Source organism: Elephas maximus, chromosome 13 (genome assembly GCF_024166365.1).
Source record: "Elephas maximus indicus isolate mEleMax1 chromosome 13, mEleMax1 primary haplotype, whole genome shotgun sequence".
Classification (NCBI taxonomy): domain Eukaryota; kingdom Metazoa; phylum Chordata; class Mammalia; order Proboscidea; family Elephantidae; genus Elephas; species Elephas maximus.
This window is the reverse complement of record NC_064831.1, coordinates 71225252-71249079: the sequence shown is the minus strand read 5'-3', so window position 1 is coordinate 71249079 and position 23828 is coordinate 71225252. Positions and strand designations below refer to the sequence as shown.

Below are 23828 nucleotides of genomic sequence, written 5' to 3'. Positions count from 1 at the left end.
CCATATTATTCATGAGTGATAATGTTTATTTTATAAGCCAATCTATTATTTGGCTGAAAGGTGGCCTCCAGGTGTAGCTTTAGTTCCAAGTTCAAAGGGTGTCTTAGGGTAGTAGTCTCGGGGGTTCCGCTAGTCTCTATCAGTCCAGTAAGTCTGGTCTTTTTTAGAATTTGAATTTTGTTCTATGCTTTTCTCCTGTTCTATCTGCAACCTTCTATTGTGTCCCTGGTCAGAGTGGTCAACAGTGGTAACTGGGCACCATCTAGTTCTTCTGGTCTCAGACTAGTAAAGGCCATGGTTCGTGTAGGCTATTAGTCCTGTGGACTAGTTTCTTCTTCGAGTCTTTGGTGTCCTTCATTCTCTTTTGCTCCAGGTGAGCAGGGGCCAGTAGTTGTATCTTAGATGGCCATTTGTAAACTTTTAAGGCCTCAGGCGCTGCTCACCAAACTAGGATGTAGAACGTTATCTTTATGAACTATGTTATGCCAATTCACTGAGTTGTCCCATGAGACTATGGTCCTAAGCCTTTTAACCCAGTAAACCAATCCCACGAGGTATTTGGATATGTCTAGGAATTCGTCATAACTGTGCCCCAATGTGCTTTATTGTATATGTGAATACATACGCAGCACATTCAAACATTATATACATAGGCCTACAGATAGATAGTCCATGTTTTTATGAACTTTATAGCATCCCTCCTCCCTTCAACTCAAAGGACAAGCCTGTGATTTGCAAGAACTCTTGATAAAGGCAGAATATACTGTAGCCAACATATTTTTAAATAAAATATTATTTTGTGGGTAGGAGGGATAAACAGTGGATTACCAGAGTCTTGGTGCTGATTGAAATCATTCCATAATTCACCTGTATTTAGTGTCTACTAAGGCAAGACAGGAAACCCTGGTGGTGTAGTGGTTAAGTGCTATGGCTGCTAACCAAAAGGTCAACAGTTCAAATCCACGAGGCACTCCTTGGAAACTCTATGGGGTAGTTCTACTCTGTCCTGTAGGGTCGCTGTGAGTCGGAATCGACTCGACGGCAACAGGTTTGGTTTTTTTTAAGGCAAGACAAACTGAAGACACTGGAACCTTCCTTCCCTTCAGTACACTCAGTCTAAAAGAGATGATAATTCCTGAAAACAAATTACTTCAATGAAGAATGTAGTCAGAGCAATAAAAGATGTGTTGACGAGGGGCCATGGGAGTTTGAGGAACGGTTCATTTCTGCCTTGGGGGGTTGTCTGAGTGAGAATCGGGACGTGTTCCTGAAGGCAGCTTTGTAGCTGGACTTGGAAGGGTCTGAGCCCAAAACTATGCTGGGGAGAGCCTACTGGCTGCAGCATGAGCTAAAAATAGTAACATTCCCACATATTTGGGGATCCACTGGCTCTGTCAGTGCGACACCAGATTTTAGGATACTTCGAAAGGGCAAATGGTACAAAGAAGGTAGGTCACATATTACACCACTAACCATATCCTATAAATTAAGCAACTAAGGCTCAAAGAAGCCAGTGGCTTGGCTAAGTTCAAACTGCTAAAAGTTGCACAAGGCAAAGGAAGGCTCGACCCAGATTTTCTGATTCCAGCGTCCACGTTTTTTTTTTTCTTTTTAAGTGCTTTCATATTCCGGTAAAAATCAGGAATCAAAGAAAGCAACTTTGGTCTCTGTTATTGTTTAACAAGGTTCTAATGATTCAGACATTTGTAAGTCCAGAAAAAGAAGTGTCGTGAATAAAAATTGGAAAAGGATGGGAACACTTTCTTAACGGAAGATAGCGCTGCACTTTTAGGAAACCTAATCCAATCCTGAAAACAGAGGAATAAACGTTGCGAATATTTAAGTAATAAAAATCATGAAAAAACATGAGCAAAAATTCTGAAGGATGAGAAAGTTTTCTTAACAGCAGAAGATATTACTACATTCTTAGAAAATTCAATCCACTCCCTAAATTTTTTTCACTTATATCTGACCATTTAATAAAATAGCTTAGTTAAATGGTCAGATATAAGTGAAAAAAATTTAAATTAATTGTACCTACTTATACTATGTGATGGTTAATTTTGGAGCCCTAGCTGCCTAGTGGCTAAGAGCTTGGCTGCTAATCAAAAAGTGGACAGTTCAAATCCACCAGCTGCTCCTTGGAAACCCTTTGGGGCAGGTCTACTCAGACCTATAGGGTCGCTGTGAGTGGGAATCAACTCCATGGCAATGGGTTTGGTTTCGGGGGTTTTTGTTGTTGTTGCTGTTTTTGTTATTTATCCTGTGTGATGGTTAATGTTGTTTGTCCACTAGGCTAGGCTGTGACTGTCAGTGGTTTAGCAGACACTATGTATCATCCCCCATTTCGTGATCTGATGTGAGCAGCCAATCAGTTGAAGGGAAGTTTCCTGGGGGTGTGGCCTGCCTCCAGCATGGAAGTGGATGTTCTGGCAAAGCTCGCTCTCTCTCTTGACCCTATACGCCTCTCGTTCCCTCATCTCTGGTTCTCGGGACATAAGCCTGCAGAAGTCTCTGGCCTGCTGTCTAACCTGCAGATTTTGGGTTTTTCAGTCCCTACAGCTATGTGAGCCAGCTGAGGTCTTCAGCCTGTCACCCTCAAATTGGGGTCGCCAGCCTGATGTCACCAGCCCCCACAATTGCGTGAGCCATTTCCTCACAACTGTTTTTTGTTCCTTTAAAGAACTCCGAAAGATACACTGCTAATTATGAATTAGAGAGTGGCAGATAGGCATTAAAATAATAATAATAATACATGTCAAGTAACTTAACCAAAGATGTAAATAGATTTTTGACTGTTCAGGGTTTGCAGTATGACTCTGGAGCTTAGCCAAACTAGGCACAACCTGGGGAAGGATGTCATCATCAAGATCAAATTCAACATCATGGTCTCTCTATGACCTCAGCCCAGACCTGGTGGCATACATGTAGCCAAAAATGGGCAGAAGTACCTGGACTGCATCAATGAGCTGATGAATATCTTGTTTGCAAGCCCCAACATCTTTGGTGGGGAAAACATCTGGCAGAAAGTGAGAACCTGCACAATGTTGAACAACCACTGCAAGTCCTTAGCTATAGCCTAACTCTGGTGAAACGAATGGGTGAAGAATTTACCAAAATAATGCAAAACGCTGATTCTCACTCCCGAAGACATGCAGAGCACCTGAAGGGTAAGGCACAGGTGGTGCCATCACCAAGCACATGCAGCACTACCTGGAGGTGAAGGGCACAACAGAGGAGATCTGCCTCTCCTACCTGAGGCGCATCCTCCGCACCTGTTATAAGTTTGATTACAATGCCCAGCAGCAGCAGCTCAGGCCCCCCTACCCTGCACCACTGAGGGCTCCTCAAAATCTGATTAAGACCAGGTAGAAAGTGAAGGCAAGGACTCAGCTGTGCAAATGGAAGAGTGAGCAAATACATCTATGCCAAGGGCCACAGAGACCAGATCCACGTGTGTGCCACCTTCTGCCACATCTACCATCATGCTCTGCATTCCTGCTGGTATGAGGCCCATGACTTCACACTCAAGAAACACCTTCAAGACAAGATCCAGCACACAGACCCACCAGTAAAGATCCCGTACAGTCACGTCATGGTGCAACTGGGGAGCTGTACCTTCCACCAAGGCCTGACCAAGGATGGGCCCTGCTGGACATTTACTCAAGTGGCCAGGTCAAGGAGCTTCTGAGCCAGGGGCTGCTGCTACCCAGCCTGCAGGAGCACAACCAGGAGCAGGAAAAGGTGGAGCAGTGACAGCATGTACCCTTCCACCTGCACACCAGCCTGGAGCTATTGGAGTGTGTCTGTCTGGTGTCTGCCATGTTCTTGGAGATTCCTTGCATAGCCACCCATGAGAGTGATGCCTGCCAATGCATGATCAGCAAGCAGTTCCGTCACTAGCTGCAGGTGGGTAAGCCACAGCCCTTGCTGGGTCCCCCTGAGTCAATGAGGGAACACATGGTGGCCAACCTCAAGTTCATGAGGAGGGGAAACTGGAAGATCTGACACAGTTTTATCATCAGTGAGATGGTAAATGGCAAAATGTGGAACTTCTCCCCAAGGCTGACAAAGTCTGCACTTTGCTGGTTAAGATGATCCAGGGAGAGTCACTGTGAACCTACCTGTTCACCTACAGCACAGTCTATGACTCCATCAGCATGGAGACGCTGACTGACATGCTTGAGCTGGACTTGCCCACTGTGCATGCCATCCATCATCAGCAAGATGATCATTCATGAGGAGCTGATGGTCTCCCTGGACCAGAAGACACAGACAGTGGTGATACACTGAACAGAGCCCATTATCGAGCAAAGCCTGGCTCTATAGCTGGTTGAGAAGCTGGGCAGCCTGATGGGGAGCACTAAGTGGGTATTTGACCACAAGCAAGGTCAGAAAGATGGCTACCACAAAAACGAGGGCCACGGTGGCTAGCGCCAGCAACAGGCTCAAACAGATTACTGATCTCTCTACTCTGTCCCCACGGCTAGACCACTCAACCTTTCAGTCCTAAGCCACACCGCAGTCATGAAAGGTCTATTCAGAGTTGCAAAAAAAAAAAAAATTGTAAATAAAGAAAACTGCAGAGCTCAGAAGATAAAGAGAAACCTGAATAAAAACTATTGGATGAATAGATTAAACCTATTTCTGCCTGTATGGTTTTTCGATTTGCCACATTTAAAACCTCCTGGTTAAAAGAAAATGCTGGCCTTTGTGGCTTCATAATATCAATAGAAGCATTTCGCACATTGAGGGCACGGTTTAGAATGTAGCAAGGATGAACTGGTGTGGATGCATTTCTCCTATTCTGCTGTGGTTTAAAAGCCCAGTAATTATAAAAGTGTTCTGAAAGAAAGGCAACCACTAAAACTTTTACAGTCCAGAGGAGGCAGGGCCAAGATGGCGGACTAGGTAGACGCTACCTCTGATCCCTCTTGCAACAAAGACTCGGAAAAACAAGTGAATCAATCACGTACATAACAATCTACGAACCCTGAACAACAAACACAGATTTAGAGACGGAAAACGAACAAATACAGGGAAGCAGCGATTGTTTTCGGAGCCTGGAGCCAGCGTCCCAGTCAGCGGATTTTCTGGAAAAACTAGTTTCCCAGTGATGGCTCCGAGACAGCAGTCCATATCAAACCACATAAAGAAGCAGACCATGACAGCTTCTCCAACCCCCCAAACAAAAGAATCAAAATCTTTCCCAAATGAAGATACAATCCTGGAATTATCAGATACAGAATATAAAAAAACTAATTTACAGAATGCTTCAAGACATCAGAAATGAAATAAGGCAAACTGCAGAAAAAGCCAAGGAACACACTGATAAAACTGTTGAAGAACTCAAAAAGATTATTCAAGAACATAGTGGAAAAATTAATAAGTTGCAGGAATCCATAGAGAGACAGCATGTAGAAATCCAAAAGATTAACAATAAAATTACAGAATTAGACAATGCAGTAGGAAGTCAGAGGAGCAGACTCGAGCAATTAGAATGCAGAGTGGGACATCTGGAGGTCCAGGGAATTAAGACCAACATAGCTGAAAAAAAATCAGATAAAAGAATTTAAAAAAATGAAGAAACCCTAAGAATCATGTGGGACTCTATCAAGAAGGATAACTTACACGTGATTGGAGTCCCAGAACAGGGAGGGAGGACAGAAAACACAGAGAAAATACTTGAAGAACTCCTGACAGAAAACTTCCCTGACATCATGAAAGACGAAAGGATATCTATCCAAGATGCTCATCGAACCCCATTTAAGATTGATCCAAAAAGAAAAACACCAAGACATATTATCATCAAACTCGCCAAAACCAAAGATAAACAGAAAATTTTAAAAGCAGCCAGGGAGAAAAGAAAGGTTTCCTTCAAGGGAGAATCAATAAGAATAAGTTCAGACTACTCAGCAGAAACCACGCGGGCAAGAAGGGAATGGGACGACATATACAGAGCACTGAAGGAGAAAAACTGCCAGCCAAGGATCATATATCCAGCAAAACTCTCTCTGAAATATGAAGGCGAAATTAAGATATTTACAGATAAACACAAGTTTAGAGAATTTGCAAAAACCAAACCAAAGCTACAAGAAATACTAAAGGATATTGTTTGGTCAGAAAACCAATAATATCAGATACCAGCACAACACAAGGTCACAAAACAGAACATCCTGATATCAACTCAAATAGGGAAATCACAAAAACAAATTAAGATTAATTAAAAAAAAAATACTCATAACAGGGAATCACGGAAGTCAATATGTAAAAGATCACAATAATAAAAAAGAGGGACTAAATACGGGAGGCATAGAACTGCCATATGCAGAGTGATACAAGGCGATATAGAACAATACAAGTTAGGTTTTCACTTGGAAAAATAGGGGTAAATAATAAGGTAATCACAAAGAGGTATAACAAATCCATAACTCAAGATAAAAGCCAAGAAAAACGTAACGACTCAACAAACATAAAGTCAAACACTACGAAAATGAGGATCTCACAATTTACTAAGAAAAACGTCTCAGCACAAAAAAGTATGTGGAAAAATGAAATTGTCAACAACACACATAAAAAGGCATCAAAATGACAACACTGAACACTTATTTATCTATAATTACGCTGAATGTAAATGGACTAAATGCACCAATAAAGAGACAGAGAGTCTTGGACTGGATAAAGAAACACGATCCGTCTATATGCTGCCTACAAGAGACACACCTTAGACTTAGAGACACAAACAAACTAAAACTCAAAGGATGGAAAAAAATATATCAAGCAAACAATAAGCAAAAAAGAAGAGGAGTAGCAATATTAATTTCTGACAAAATAGACTTTAGACTTAAATCCACCACAAAGGATAAAGAAGGACACTACATAATGATAAAACAGACAATTGATCAGGAAGACATAACCATATTAAATATTTATGCACCCAATGACAGGGCTGCTAGATACATAAATCAAATTTTAACAGAATTGAAAAGTGAGATAGACACCTCCACAATTATAGTAGGAGACTTCAACACACCACTTTCGGAGAAGGACAGGACATCCAGTAAGAAGCTCAATAGAGACACGGAAGACCTACTTACGACAATCAACCAACTTGACCTCATTGACTTATACAGAACTCTCCACCCAACTGCTGCAAAATATACTTTTTTTTCTAGCGCACATGGAACATTCTCTAGAATAGACCACATATTAGGTCATAAAACAAACCTTTGCAGAGTCCAAAACATCGAAATATTACCAAGCATCTTCTCAGACCACAAGGCAATAAAACTAGAGATCAATAACAGAAAAACTAGGGAAAAGAAATCAAATACTTGGAAACTGAACAATACCCTCCTGAAAAAAGACTGGGTTGTAGAAGACATCAAGGAGAGAATAAGGAAATTCGGAGAATGCAACGAGAATGAAAATACTTCCTATCAAAACATCTGGGACACAGCAAAAGCAGTGCTCAGAGGCCAATTTATATCGATAAATGCACACATACAAAAAGAAGAAAGAGCCAAAATCAGACAACTGTCCCGACAACTTGAACAAATAGAAAGTGAGCAACAAAAGAATCCATCAGGCGCCAGAAGAAAACAAATAATAAAAATTAGAGCTGAACTAAATGAATTAGAGAACAGAAAAACAATTGAAAGAATTAGCAAAGCCAAAAGCTGGTTCTTTGAAAAAATTAACAAAATTGATAAACCATTGGCTAGACTGACTAAAGAAATACAGGAAAGGAAACAAATAACCCGAATAAGAAACGAGAAGGACCACATCACAACAGAACCAACTGAAATTAAAAGAATCATATCAGATTATTACGAAAAATTGTACTCTAACAAATTTGAAAACCTAGAAGAAATGGATGAATTCTTGGAAAAACACTACCTACCTAAACTAACACATTCAGAAGTAGAACAACTAAATAGACGCATAACAAAAAAAGAGATTGAAACGGTAATCAAAAAACTCCCAACAATGAAAAGCCCTGGCCTAGACGGCTTCACTGCAGAGTTCTACCAAACTTTCAGAGAAGAGTTAACACCACTACTACTGAAGGTATTTCAAAGCATAGAAAATGACGGAATACTACCCAACTCATTCTATGAAGCCACCATCTCCCTGATACCAAAACCAGGTAAAGACATTACAAAAAAAGAAAATTACAGACCTATATCCCTCATGAACATAGATGCAAAAATCCTCAACAAAATTCTGGCCAACAGAATTCAACAACATATCAAAAAAATAATTCACCACGATCAAGTGGGATTTATACCAAGTATGCAAGGCTGGTTTAATATCAGAAAAACCATTAATGTAAATCATCACATAAATAAAACAAAAGACAAAAACCACATGATCTTATCAATTGATGCAGAAAAGGCATTTGACAATGTCCAACACCCTTTTATGAAAAAAACTCTCACCAAAATAGGAATTGAAGGAAAATTCCTCAACATAATAAAGGGCATCTATGCTTTTTTTTTTTTTTTATGCAATGCCAACAGCCAATATCACTCTAAATGGAGAGAACCTGAAAGCATTTCCCTTGAGAACGGGAACCAGACAAGAATGCCCTTTATCACCGCTCTTATTCAACATAGTGCTAGAAGTCCTAACCAGGGCAATTAGGCTAGACAAAGAAATAAAAGGCATCCGGATTGGCAAGGAGGAAGTCAAATTATCTCTATTTGCAGATGACATGATCTTATACACAGAAAACCCTAAGAAATCCTCCAGAAAACTACTGAAACTAATAGAAGAGTTTGGCAGAGTCTCAGGTTATAAAATAAACATACAAAAATCACTTGGATTCCTCTACATCAACAAAAAGAACATCGAAGAGGAAATAACCAAATCAATACCATTCACAGTAGCCCCCAAGAAGATAAAATACTTAGGAATAAATCTTACCAAGGATGTAAAAGACCTATACAAAGAAAACTACAAAGCTCTACTACAAGAAATTCAAAAGGACATACTTAAGTGGAAAAACATACCTTGCTCATGGATAGGAAGACTTAACATAGTAAAAATGTCTATTCTACCAAAAGCCATCTATACATATAATGCACTTCCGATCCAAATTCCAATGTCATTTTTTAAGGTGATAGAGAAACAAATCACCAATTTCATATGGAATGGAAAGAAGCCTCGGATAAGCAAAGCATTACTGAAAAAGAAGAAGAAAGTGGGAGGCCTCACTCTACCCGATTTCAGAACCTATTATACAGCCACAGTAGTCAAAACAGCCTGGTACTGGTACAACAACAGGCACATAGACCAATGGAACAGAATTGAGAACCCAGATAGAAATCCATCCATGTATGAACAGCTGATATTTGACAAAGGCCCAGTGTCAGTTAATTGGGGAAAAGATAGTCTTTTTAACAAATGGTGCTGGCATAACTGGATATCCATTTGCAAAAAAATGAAACAGGACCCATACCTCACACCATGCACAAAAACTAACTCCAAGTGGATCAAAGACCTAAACATAAAGACTAAAACGATAAAGGTCATTGAAGAAAAAATAGGGACAACCCTAGGAGCCCTAATACAAGGCATAAACAGAATACAAAACATTACCAAAAATGACGAAGAGAAACCCGATAACTGGGAGCTCCTAAAAATCAAACACCTATGCTCATCTAAAGACTTCACCAAAAGAGTAAAAAGACCACCTACAGACTGGGAAAGAATTTTCAGCTATGACATCTCCGACCAGCGCCTGATCTCTAAAATCTATATGATTCTGTTAAAACTCAACCACAAAAAGACAAACAACCCAATCAAGAAGTGGGCAAAGGATACGAACACACACTTCACTAAAGAAGATATTCAGGCACTAACAGATACATGAGAAAATGCTCTCGATCATTAGCCATTAGAGAAATGCAAATTAAAACTACGATGAGATTCCATCTCACTCCAACAAGGCTGGCATTAATCCAAAAAACACAAAATAATAAATGTTGGAGAGGCTGCGGAGAGATTGGAACTCTTATACACTGCTGGTGGGAATGTAAAATGGTACAACCACTTTGGAAATCTATCTGGCATTATCTTAAACAGTTAGAAATGGAACTACCATACAACCCAGAAATCCCACGCCTTGGAATATACCCTACAGATACAAGAGCCTTCACACAAACAGATATATGCACACCCATGTTTATTGCAGCTCTGTTTACAATAGCAAAAAGTTGGAAGCAACCAAGGTGTCCATCAACGGATGAATGGGTAAATAAATTGTGGTATATTCACACAATGGAATACTACGCGTCGATAAAGAACAGTGACGAATCTGTGAAACATTTCATAACATGGAGGAACCTGGAAGGCATTATGCTGAGTGAAATTAGTCAGAGGCAAAAGGACAAATATTGTATAAGACCACTATTATAAGATCTTGAGAAATAGTATAAACTGAGAACACATACTTTTGTGGTTACGAGGGTGGAGGGAGGGAGAGAGGGAGAGGGTTTTTTACTGATTAATTAGTAGATAAGAACTACTTTAGGTGAAGGGAAGGACAACACTCAATACATGGAAGGTCAGCTCAATTGGACTGGACCAAAAGCAAAGAAGTTTCCGGGATAAAATGAATGCTTCAAAGGTCAGCGGAGCAAGGGCGGGGGTCTGGGGAACATGGTTTGCGGGGACTTCTAAGTCAATTGGCAAAATAATTCCATTATGAAAACATTCTGCATCCCACTTTGAAATGTGGCGTCTGGGGTCTTAAATGCTAACAAGCGGCCATCTAAGATGCATCAATTGGTCTCAACCCACCCGGAGCAAAGGAAAATGAAGAACACCAAGGCCACACGACAACTAAGAGCCCAAGAGACAGAAAGGGCCACATGAACCAGAGACCTACATCATCCTGAGACCAGAAGAACTGGTTGGTGCCCGGCCACAATCGATGGCTGCCCTGACAGGGAGCACAACAGAGAACCCCTGAGGGAGCAGGAGATCAGTGGGATGCAGACCCCAAATTATCATAAAAAGACCATACTTAATGGTCTGACTGAGACTAGAGGAATCCCGGCGGTCATGGTCCCCAGACCTTCTGTTGGCACAGGACAGGAACCATCCCCGAAGACAACTCATCAGACATGAAAGGGACTGGACAGTGGGTGGGAGAGAGATGCTGATGAAGAATGAGCTAATTATATCAGGTGGACACTTGAGATTGTGTTGGCATCTCCTGTCTGGAGGGGGGGTGGGAGGATAGAGAGAGTGGGAAGCTGGCAAAAATTGTCACGAAAGGAGAGACTGGAAAGGCTGACTCATTAGGGGGAGAGCAAGTGGGAGTCTGGAGTAAGATGTATGTAAACTTATACGTGACAGACTGACTTGATTTGTAAACGTTCACTTGAAGCTCAATAAAAGTTAATTAAAAAAAAAAAAAAAAAACTTTTACAGTCCAATTGGGCAAAGTTAAGAAATAGAACGGTCCCTGGAACGTTCTCGATGATACTGGATGAATGGGTACAATGAGTATCAAGGCAAAGACACGTTTCCCCAAACAGCTTTTCCAGTTCCCTTAATCTGATGGGAAAAGAAAGGGTGTACCTTCACGTCACAAATGAGGAAATGGAAGCACAGAGAGGCTATGGGAAATACCCAGTTAGCATCAGAGCCAGAAATAAAATCCACGACAAGACTGCAGCAAAAGAAGAGGAAGGGAGAAAGAAAAAATAGAAAGAAATGACCTTATGTTTTTATAGTGTATTATACCACATCAGTTCATTTGTTATTGTTGTTGTTAGGTGCCGTTGAGTCAGTTCTGACTCATAGCAACCCCTTGCACAACAGAACAAAACACTGCCCAGTCCTGAGCCATCTTTACAATTGTTGTCATGCTTGAGCTCATTGTGGCAGCCACTGTGTCAATCCACCTCGATGAGGGTTTTCCTCTTTTCTGCTGACCCTGTACTCAGCCAAACATGATGTCCTTCTCCAGGGACTGATCCCTCCTGACAACATGTCCAAAGTATATAAGATGCAGTCTCACCATCCTTGCTTCTAAGGAGCATTCTGGTTGTACTTCTTCTAAGACAGATTTGTTTGTTCTTTTGGCAGTCTGTGGTATATTCAATATTGTTTGCCAACATCACAATTCAAAGGGGTCAATTCTTCTTCGGTCTTCCTTATTCATTGTCCAGCTTTCACATGCATATGATGCAATTGAAAATACCATGACTTGGGTCAGGCGCACCTTAGTCTTCAAGGTGACATCTTTGCTCTTCAACACTTTACACAGGTCCTTTCCAGCAGATTTACCCAATGCAATGCGTCTTTCAGCCAGGATCCATCTTACATCAGCAATGATATCCCTGGTTCCACGTCCTTTTCTGAAACTGGTCTGAATTTCTGGCAGTTCTCTGTCGATACACTGCTGCAGCCGTTTTTGAATGATCTTCAGCAAAACTTTGCTTGTGTGTGATATTAATGATATTGTTCTATAATTTCCACATTTGGTTGGATCACCTTTCTTGGGAATAGGCATAAATATGGATCTCTTCCAGCCAGTTGGCCAGGAAACTGTCTTCCATATTTCTTGGCAGAGATGAGTGAGCACCTCCAGCACTGCATCTGTTTGTTGAAACATCTCAATTGATATTCCATCAATTCCTGGAGCCTTATTTTTTGCCAATGCCCTCAGAGCAGCTTGGACTTCTTCCTTCAGTGCCTTCGGTTCCTGATCATATGCCACCTCTTGAAATTGTTGAACATGGACTAATTCTTTTTGGTATAATGACTCTGTGTATTCCTTCCATCTTCTTTTGATGCTTCCTGTGTCGTTTAATATTTTCTCCATAGAATCCTTCACTATTGCAACTCGAGGCTTGAATTTTTTTCTTCAGTTCTATCAGCTTGAGAAACGCCAAGCATGTTCTTCCGTTTTCGTTTTACATCTCCAGCTCTTTGCACGTCATTGTAAATACTTTACTTTGTCTTCTCAACCCACCCTATGAAACCATCTGTTCAGTTCTTTTACTTCATCAATTCTTCCTTTTGCTTTAGCTGCTCAATGTTCAAGAGCAAGTTTCAGAGTCTCCTCTGACATCCATCTTGGTCTTTTCTTTCTTTCCTGTCTTTTCAATAACCTCTTGCTTTCCTCATGGATGATGTCCTTGATGTCATTCCACAACTCGCCTGGTCTTCGGTCACTAGTGTTCAATGGGTCAAATCTATTCTTCAGATGGTCTCTAAATTCAGGTGGGATATACTCAAGGTCATATTTTGGCTCTCGTGGACTTGCTCTGATTTTCTTCAGTTTCAGCTTGAACTTGCATATGAGCAATTGATGGTCTGTTCCATAGTCGGCCCCTGGCCTTGTTCTGACTGATGATATTGAACTTTCCCATTGTCTCTTTCCACAGATGTAGTCAATTTGTTTTCTGTGTGTTCCATCTGGCGAGGTCCATGTGTATAGTCGCTGTTTATGTTGGTGAAAGAAGGTATTTGCAATGAAGAAGTTGTTGGTCTCGCAAAATTCGATCATTCGATCTCTGGCATTGTTTCCATCACCAAGGCCATATGTTCCAACTACAGATCCTTCTTCTTTGTTTCCAACTTTCACATTCCAATCACCAGTAATTATCAATGCATCTTGATTGCATGTTCGACCAATTTTCAGACTGCAGCAGCTGATAAAAATCTTCTATTTCTTCATCTTTGGCCCTAGTGGTTGTGCGTAAATTTGAATAATAGTCGTATTAACTGGTCTTCCTTGTAGGCGTATGGATAGTATCCTATCACTGACAGCATTGTACAGGATAGATCTTGAAATGTTCTTTTTGATGATGAATGCAACACGATTGCTCTTCGCGTTGTCATTCCCAGCATAGTAGACTATATCATTGTCTGATTCGAAATGGCCAATACCAGTCCATTTCAGCTCACTAATGCCTAGGATATCAATGTTTATGCATTCCATTTCATTTTTGATGATTTCCAATTTTCCTAGACTCATACTTCGTACATTCCAGGTTCCAATTATTAATGGATGTTTGCAGCTGTTTATTCTCATTTTGAGCCGGGCTACATCAGCAAATGACGGTCCCGAAAGCTTTACTCCATCCACATCGTTAAGGTTGACTCTACTTTGAGCAGGCAGCTCTTCCCCAGTCATCTTTTGAGTCCCTTCCAGCCTGGGGGGCTCATCTTCCAGCACTATATCAGACAATGTTCCGCTGCTATTCATAAGGTTTTCACTGGCTAATGTTTTTCAGATGTAGACTGCTGGGTCCTTCTTTCTAGTCTGTCTTAGTCTGGAAGCTCAGCTGAAACCTGTCCTCCATGGGTGACCCTGCTGGTATCTGAATACCGGTGGCGTAGCTTCCAGCATCGCAGCAACACGCAAGCCCCCACAGTACGACCAACTGACAGACACGTGGGTATTTGTGTATGGCCATTACAAGGGGCTGGAAAATCATTCTGTGTTATATGGCTAGCTCTGTGATTTCAAAGACAGACTCTGGAGACAGATAATTTTGGTTGAAATTCCAGAACTAACCACTTACTGGCTGTATGACCCTCTGGGAAAGTCACAACCCCCCCCCCAGCCTCAGTTTCTCCATCTGTTAAATGAAGAAATAATAATGCCCTCCTCGTATAGCTACCATCATGCATAAGAAAGATGATGCTTTCTAGCACCCTTGACACAATGCCTAGGGCGTAGTAATTACTCAATTTCTCCTCCAAATATCCTCCTAGGGACTTCTGTGATCACCACTAAACTGTGGCTTCAATCAGGGAAGGAATATTTTGTTTACCAAAATCCGATAAATACCCAGAGGATACTGGGATGCCCTCTCGAATGCTGCTGGTGGAACAGAAAATGGGAGCAATGATTCTGGAAGGCAATTTTGCATTACGTATCCAAAGCCTTAAAAATAAGTGTATATCCCCCTGAATTTCTACTTCCAAGATAGTATACCAAGGAGACATTTATTTTTAATAGGGAAAAATGGCTAACAACCCACAACCCAAATATCCAATAATAATGAATTATTTCAGTAAATTACAGTGCATCTATATTTTGGAAAAATAGACAGTTTTTAAAAATCATGACATAAGAAGAGCATTTAATGACTTAGAAAATGCTCACAATATATTAAATTAAAATGAAGTTACAGAAGAGTTTTTAATATAAGATCCCATTTTGTAGAAATATATATTCATAGAGAAAATAATATAGTTTATAAAATATGTACATAACATGTGTATATTCTATAGGTATAAATTCATGTATGTTATATCTAATACAATATATATCATATATAATTGTATACATGGATAATCTGCATAATATGTTGTTGTTTATTGTTGTTTGGTGCCGTTGAGTAGGTTCTGACTCACAGCAACCACAGGTACAATAGAATGAAACACGGCCCAGTCCTGCGCCATCCTCACAGCCGTTCTAAGTTTGAGCCCGTTGTTGCTGCCACTGTGTCCATCCATCTCATCGAGGGTCTTCCTCTTTCTGCCTGACCCTGGACCTTACCAAGTACAATCTGCATATGTGTATAACCCATACATATGTTACATACATACATAGGGCTTTTCTGTTTATCCTAAATTTTCTATAATGAGCATGCAGTATTTTTGAGATCATAAAAAAGACCATATTCTTGAAACCTTCTGGCCCAGTGGCATTCCACACCCGAACTAGAGTTCTGATTTGTGTCACAACGAGAGGAACAGTAGACAAAATCTCTCAGTGGTTAGAGAAACTAGTTTTCTGCTCAAATTCATCCAGACAACTCACGCTACTCAGCTTTTATATAATCGCATTGGATCATTTCTCAAGTTGGTAAGTAATTTTATATCCAGAAGACCCTGGATGGACAAAATCTTTTCTGACCTTTTTTTGAAAGAGCGAGTTTGATTACATAATTGGGCAATGGCGCCCTCGTGTGGCAAGCCCTGAGTACATCTTTTTATCTATAACAAGGAAAAGGATGCCGAGACAGCAGCATGGTCTATGGGCTCAGTGCAGGAGACCACAGTTTGTGAGTCCCTGTTTCCAAAGGGAGTTGTAAAGGTGGGTTTCTAGAACTCATGGTGCAACTTCCCTCACCATTATAAACACTGAGGTTAAGCTCTAGCCAGATGTTAAAAGCCACTGTCTACTTCTCATAAAGCTTTCTCTCCTGTAAATAACAGTTTCGCACCATGTTCTGAGAGTGTCGCAATATGTGAGGTTTCCATACACGATGCCTTGTTTGCCCTTCCTGTTTCCTCTCCTTGAATTTCCTTACCTAAGACTCATCTCCATCTAATTCCTACTAATTCATCAAGACCATCCCGAAGGTCACCTCCTTCACTAACCTCCCCAGACTGGACGGAGCTGGCTGCCCCTCCCCCAACTCCTGCAGCGCTTTGTGTTTCCTCTGCAAAGCCCCGTCACGAGCAATTTTCTCAACAACGAGCAATTTGGTCTGGCGCATAAGCTGCGTGAAAGGGAGGAGTATTTTTCTAGAACAGTGCCTGATACATAACCAGAACACCCAACTCGTTGCCATCGAGTCAATCCTGACTCATGGCAGCCCCATGTGTTGCAGAGTAGAATTGTTCCATAGAGTTTCTTTAGCTGTAAATGCATTCAGCCTCTAGCCAAAAGGTTGGCAGTTCAAACCTACCGGATGGCAATGCAGACAAACGACCTGGAGATCTGTTCCCACAGAGATTAAAACCAAAAACCAAACCCATTGCCACTGAGTCAATTCTGACTCATAGCAACCCTATAGGACAGAGTAGAACTGCCCCATAGGGTTTTCAAGGAGATGCTGGTGAATTTGAACTGCCAACCTTTTGGTTAGCAGCCAAACATTTAACTGCTTTGCTACCAGGGCTCCCCTCATATAGATTACAGCCTAGAAAACCTTATGGAGCAATTCTACTCTGTCACATGAGTCGAAATCGATTCAAAAGTCCCCAACAACAACAATCTTTACAGAAGCAGATTGCCAGACCTTTCTTCCATGGCACTGCTGTGTGGGTTTGAAGGTCCAACCTTTAGGTTAGCAGTCAAGCATAAACCGTTTGCACCACTTAGGGACCTCGCATGATACATAAAGGGTGCTCAAAAGTACATGTGGCATGAACAAATTATTCAGTTATGTAGCCCCCTTTTCCAGCTCTCTTGGGATCATCTGTGCACAGGCAAGTACTCTTACCCCACAGTTGCCGTCATAAATGTTATGCACTGAAAATACACTACTATGCACCTACCAAACACAGAAACTGTATGTTACGCATGGGCTTGGTGACCTCCTGCCTTCTCCAGGCTTTGAACACCTGCTCACCTGGGTCTTATGTGAACCTTGAACTGAGGATGCTGTAGTCATGAGGTGCTTCATTAGGCAGGTCTCAGTTTCCCCACCATCAGACCCTAATTGCTATGATTCCCCCTTCCTCTCTCTCTCAGAGCACAGCCTGAATCTTGTGGGCAGGCAGGAAGCCCTTTTCTATGCATCCCAGGAGAATCGCTATCCCTCTGCTTCCGCCAACCAGCTTCTGGAGTGACTGTGCTATGCTTAGTACCTGCTTGCTCTCTAAATAGCCATGACATTTTCCCAGGCTGCAGAGTAGGCTCTTAACTCACGATCCCACCCCAAGGCACACTCCTTCTGCCCAGCTCTGGGAGCAGAAGGTGATCAGGCTCAGTATGATAAATGAAGTCCTCTGCTCATCCAGCCTGGGTGCCCTGAGACAGGTTGAACAAGATGGAGGGGTTGGAGGCCTTGAGTGGCATAGATGGTTTGTGCTCTGCTACTAACCTAACGATTGAATGTTCGAACCCACCCAGTGACGCTGCAGAAAAAAGCCTGGGCATCAGCTTCCGTAAAGATTACAATTAGGAACACCCTACGGAGCAGTTCTGCTTTGTAACACATGGGGTCTCCATGAGTCAAAAGCAACTCAACAGCACTGGGTTCTTATTCTAGTCTGAGAACCATACCGAGCACTTGAGGGGCTCTTGCCTGCAGCCGTGCTCAGAGTGCAGCCTTGTGCACTGTGGTGGGAACGCATGGCGTTGGAGGAGCTGTTCCCATCCGCAAGCTTCCCGCAGATGGCGATTACAGGCCCCACTGTGATGTGGTGCCAGAACAGGCCTCACATCGTCTGCACTCCCATGGGCTCCCTGCATTTGGTTCCCAAGCAGACAAAAATCACTGCGGAACGTGCAGAAATTTCCATTCTCTAACCAATGAATCACTCAAGAAAAGCGTACTTGTTTTTCTCTGGAATACTTTAATTTTTTGCATAAATGCCCACATTCATTTGAAAGACATTTATTAAATGCTTTGGTGGTGCAATGGTTAAGTGCTTGGCTGCTAATTTACAAGTTGGCAGTTCGAACCCAACCAGCAGCTCCAGGGGAGGAAGACCTGGTGATCTGCTTCCATAAAGACTAAACCAAAAAACCCACTGCCATTGAGTCAATTCCAACTCATAGAGACCCTATAGGACAGAATAGAACTGCCCCATAGGGTTTCCAAGGAGCGATTCAAACTGTTGACCTTTTGGTTAGCAGCTGTAACTCTTAACCACCGCACTACCAGGGCTCCCCACAAAGATTCTAGCCTAGAAAACCCTATGGAGCAGTTCCTACTCTATCACACAGGGTCACTATAAGTGGGAATCGACTGGGTGGCACTCAACAACAACGTGTTAGGCACAGAAGCCTCTTGGGCCTTGAAATGAGCTGCTGGTGAGCCTAAGAAAGTCTTCTAGGTATTAAAACATTCAGGGTGAAAGAGAAGAGCTCCTCAACCTGCCGTCCCCTCATCCATTGCTGGGACCATCCTCCTAAAGGATGTTTTAATGCCAGAGAAGTACTGGAGGTGTTAGAACAAAAGCACAAGGCCATCTGCATATTGCCATCCTCCTCAGCACCCTCCTTTGAGTGGGGGAAAGTGGAGAGTCTAAACAATCATTGCTCCAAAGGACTGCAGAAGAAACGGTGCTCCACTAAATGAGAAATGTGGTGCTATTTGCTACCTTTGGAAAAGAGTGAATACGAGCCTTTCGTCTAGCTACCATTTCATGTGCTGATTGCTGGCTAATTTATTGTCGCAGTGGTTAAAGGGCAAAACGATACCGAGAGCAGTCCAAGTGCCAGTTTGCTAACTCAGAACTGAAGCCACTGGCGAAGTCCACCTTTCAGCCAAAGATGAGACAGACCTATAATACAAACAGTAACACACATGAGGAAAGTGCTTCTTAGTTCAGTCAAGTATGTGAGACCCCGTGGACAACACCTGCCCCAAAGCAAAGAAGACAAGGCAAGAAGGGACAGGCAGGTAAACTGGACGAATGGACACAGGGAACCTGGGGTGGAACGGAAAAGGGAAACAGTGCTGACACATTTCCAGGATTGCAGCCAATGTTGCAAAACAATTTGTGTATAAATTTTTGAATGAGAAACTAATTTGCACTGTAAACTTTCACCTAAAGCACAGTTATTTTTTTATTGCTATATTAAAACCTCTATTAAAGTTTTAATATTTTTAAATTCCTTTATTTAATTCCTGGGACTTCTGGGTTTCTAGAGTAAACGTGCTAAGAATTTGTCTGTTTCTGACTTCAATGAGTTGTTAAATATCATCAATGTTTTTATAAATTTATATCTTTTTTTCAAAAAGAAGATACATCAAAATATAAACATGCATACTCTTTGGATCACCAACCCTATTTACAGTATTTGTCTCTAAGAATAGCTACACAAGTATGAAGTCCGTGCACAAGGCCGTATACCAAGCTGATGCTTGAAATAGTCAAAAGAAAAATAAAATAACCTAGATGTCAATTCATAGGAGAATGGCTTAAGTAAATTATGATCCATATCTCCAATGAAATATTACACCTTAAAAATTGTAATGACTCTTAATTGTACATGTAAAAAAAATGTTTAAATACCAAATGTTTTGTTACCTATATTTGTGCCACAAAAAAAAAAGTATGGACTCCAGACTTTCTGGAGCCCTGGAGGCTGGATGAAACCCCAAAACTACTGCCCTGAGATAATCTCTAAACCTTAAACCAAAAATATCCCATGAAGTGAAGCCTATATATATATATATATCCCATGAAATCTTCTCAAAGCCAAATAATAGTTCAGCTTAACTAGTAAAGAATGTCTGCCTTGAGCATTGAGCTCTTTTAAGATTTCTCAATAAGAGTTCAAATTGACAACAGCGACTCAAAAGATTAAATAGGAAACTTAGAGGGCAGTGAGTTTATGTTAATGGAGGAGGAACAATTCAGAAAAGGAGGGTGAGAATGGTTGCACAACTAGAAGAATGCAATCAACGTCAATGAATTGTACACGTATAAATTGCTGAATTGGCGTATGTTCTGCTGTGTATAATCTCAACAACAACAAAAAATAAACTATTAAAAAAGATATACCATTGATTTATAATTATTACCAGGATTGGATCATAAGCAAAAATTCAGCATTTAAACAACATTTGTGGGTCCCCTGGGCCTGCCTTCTCAGTTCTGCCCTGCATTTAAAAAAAAAAAAAAAAAATCCACTAAATCTAACTACCTTGTAAATTTAGTGACTTAGCTGATGATGTTTGGGTGTCACGGGGAAGAAGCACCTTATGCCCCACATAGCCTGCTGCCATATTGCTCACCCACCTTAACAGGTTTCCATCTTCCAAGTCTACATTCCTAACAGGCAACCTTTCCCCACCCCCACAAAGGCTGGTGGTGAAAGGCCTGCTCCCACTGCTTCATTCACAGTGAGTAGCCTCTCCAGACCAGTCTGCATTCTTCACCCTCGTGGAATTCAACAGCTAATAACACCCAGGCCTTAAACCTAACTCTAAAAACTATCAGCTCCTTACTAACTCATGATCTTGGGGCATAATGAATTGATTCCTCTTTGTATGTTTTAATTTTTCCAAACTTCCAGATTCAAAGACTTAGATATAAGGCATTTGTTAGGAGTCCTTTTACATGATTCCTCAGTGCATGATCTCCAAAGGTTATCATTCTAGAACCTTCCGTATAAGGTCAGGAGGGTGCCTTGTAACTCCCTTGAGTATTGTACCCCTTTGGCACAGCCTAAATCCCACTCATGGAGAACACCTTCCTTATAGCCCCTAATTTTCTCTCGTATGTCTCCTTCCACATCTTCGGAGCTTCAAGTTAAAGCCACCTAACCTCATCTCCTCACTCCACTCCCATGGGGAGAGAGGAAACCAATTCCCATTGTTCCTTGCTCATGCTTGTCCTTACACACTAGTTGGCACTTGCAGCATGAGTTTGGAACATGGTTGAATGTCATTCCCCAGGCCGTTGGCAACCACAACAGGGTAATGTTCAGAAAAGACTAAACTCAGCTACTCCTACCAGACCCATGACACAACTGTGCCCACTATTTCTCTCAGTCCCACAACTTGTCCAGAAATTCCAGGTTCACCAACATGTTCCTTCCACGTAAGTTCTTATCAGGGAAGATGGAGCAATTACTTCTCACTGAATGAGGTGGAAATGACCCACAGTTCAATTCTGCCTGCCAAATATCTCAGTCTCTTCTGTCCTGAGGTCTTTGTCCAGGGTCTTGCCAATCCTGCTGGGAATGTGTCTTAGTTATCTAGTGCTGCTGTAACAGAAATACCACAACTGAATGGCTTTAACAAAAAAAAAAAATTATTTTCTCACAGTCTAGGAGGCTAGAAGTCCAAACTCAGGGTGCCAGCTCCAAAGGAACGCTTTCTCTCTTTGTCGGCTCTAGGGGAAGATCTTTGTCATCAATCTTCGCCTGGGTCTAGGAGATTCTCAGTGCAGGGACCCCAGGTCCAAAGGATGTGCTCCACTCCAGGTTCTTCTTTCTTGGTGGTAGGAAGCCCTTCTCTCTCTGCTCACTTCTCTCTCATTTTATCTTTTATAAAATAAAAGGTGATGCAGGCAACACTCCAGGGAAATTCCTCTTACGTCAGATCTGGGCCGTGTCCTGAGTATGGGTGCTGCATCCCACCCTAATCCCCTTACAACTGTTTGGCTGATCACATCAAATCACACCATGGGGGATGATTACATCATTACATAACTTCCAAACCACCGAGAATATGGCACAGCCAAGTTGACACATATTTTGGGGAGACACAATTCAATCCATGACAGAAGAGCTTAGATTTTTCTGGGCAGCTGATGTGTGGGGAGGAATCTGGAGCAGCTGGTTGAGGCTGGGCCTAATGGGGTGTGACCCTGCCCAGCCAGAGTCTATGATTGAAACACTCTTCTGAAAGACACAGCTCCTCCACACTGAAGAACGGTTCTCTGAGGTTTCGATTTGCAGTCACACGTCCATCCCTCCCACCACCAGTTGCTGTTGACTTGGTTCTGACTCATGGCAGCCCACGCTTGCCAAAGTAGAACTGTGCCCCAAGGGTTTTCAGTGGCTGATTTTTTCAGAAGTAAATTGTCAGGCCTTTCCTTCAAGGTATTTCTGGGTGGACTTGAATCCCCGACCTTTCAGTTAGCAGCCAAGCACATTAACCGTTTTTTTTTACCACCCAGGGACTCCTAATTCTCAGCAGTCCACGTAAGCCCAGCAACCACCTCCACAAACCCCCTTGTCCCCTTATGCAGTCCTATGGCTGAGAATTTAGTGGAACCTCAAAGGGTCATCTGGTTTACCCCAGCCTTCTGTTTTGGGTATGATAAATCCATTCAGCATATCTTGCAGAGTGTGCTGTCTTGTCTAGCATGTTATCATGCAATCTCATAATGGTAAAAAAAAAAAAAAAGAAAGAAAGAAAAAAAGTGGGACTAACTTACCAGGAGGATCTCATAAACATCATCCCAATCCTACCTCCTCCACGGAGAGGTTCTGAATCCCTACTGTCTTGAAAGCATTTGCCAGGACTTAACCTGTCTCTGTTCAGCTGTCTCTGCAGCAGCCACCAAGCCTGGGGAAGACCTATGAAGCCGTCTCCACTGCCCCACCACCCCCTGCCACGGTCTTCTGGCTTCCGCCCAGTTTCAGACCCTTAGCAGAAAGGATGACGAATGAGGAGAGAAAACTAGTTAATGGCTCTGTCTGTGGATGCCTCCTGGCCACATCCGACTGAGCCAATCCCAATTTTTCACGCTGTATTCTGCTGCTACCTTCTCTGCCTTGCAGAAAAAATGTCCCTGATTTTGATGGCTTGACTAGGAATCTGTTTGCCCATTCTTTACCAGTGGAAAGGAACTTGACAACCAGGCTTCACCATTTATTAGCTGTGTGAGCTTAAGCAGGTTATTTCTCCTCTCTATCCTCGATTTTCTCGTTTGTAAAATGGGGATAGTCATACTACCTACTTCATTCAGTCACTGCAGCAAGTAAATGAGTTAACACATACAAATGGGTTTAAACAATGCCAGGCTCAAATTAAATGCTCCCGAAATGTTACCTGTTATCACCACCATCATCACCGCCATCATGATGACATGCTTCCTTCACCCTCCCTCCCGCCCAGCAGCTCCAGGGGAGAAAAGACCTGGCAATCTGCTCCCATAAAGATTACACCCTAGGAAACCCTATGAAACAGTTCTACTCTGTCACATGGGGTCACTAGAGTCAGAATCAACTCAATAGCCCCTAACATCAACTAATATATTTAGGAAACTATGAAGCAAGCATAGTTATTTGTTACTGTGTCTGTCTCCTGGAAGGATGAGAAAATTTGAGAAGACACTAAGCCAAAAAAACAAAAAACCTATTGCTGTGGACTGGATTCTGACTCATAGCGACCCTATAGGACAGAGTAAAACTGCCCCTTAGGGTTTCCAAG

At 41.9% G+C, this 23828-nt stretch overlaps 1 pseudogene; it reads left to right on the top strand.

The window, feature by feature from the left end:
* The first annotated feature begins 2813 nt into the window (after positions 1–2813).
* Positions 2814–4464, top strand: LOC126087842 (eukaryotic translation initiation factor 3 subunit C-like; annotated as a pseudogene).
* Positions 4465–23828: the final 19364 nt, after the last annotated feature.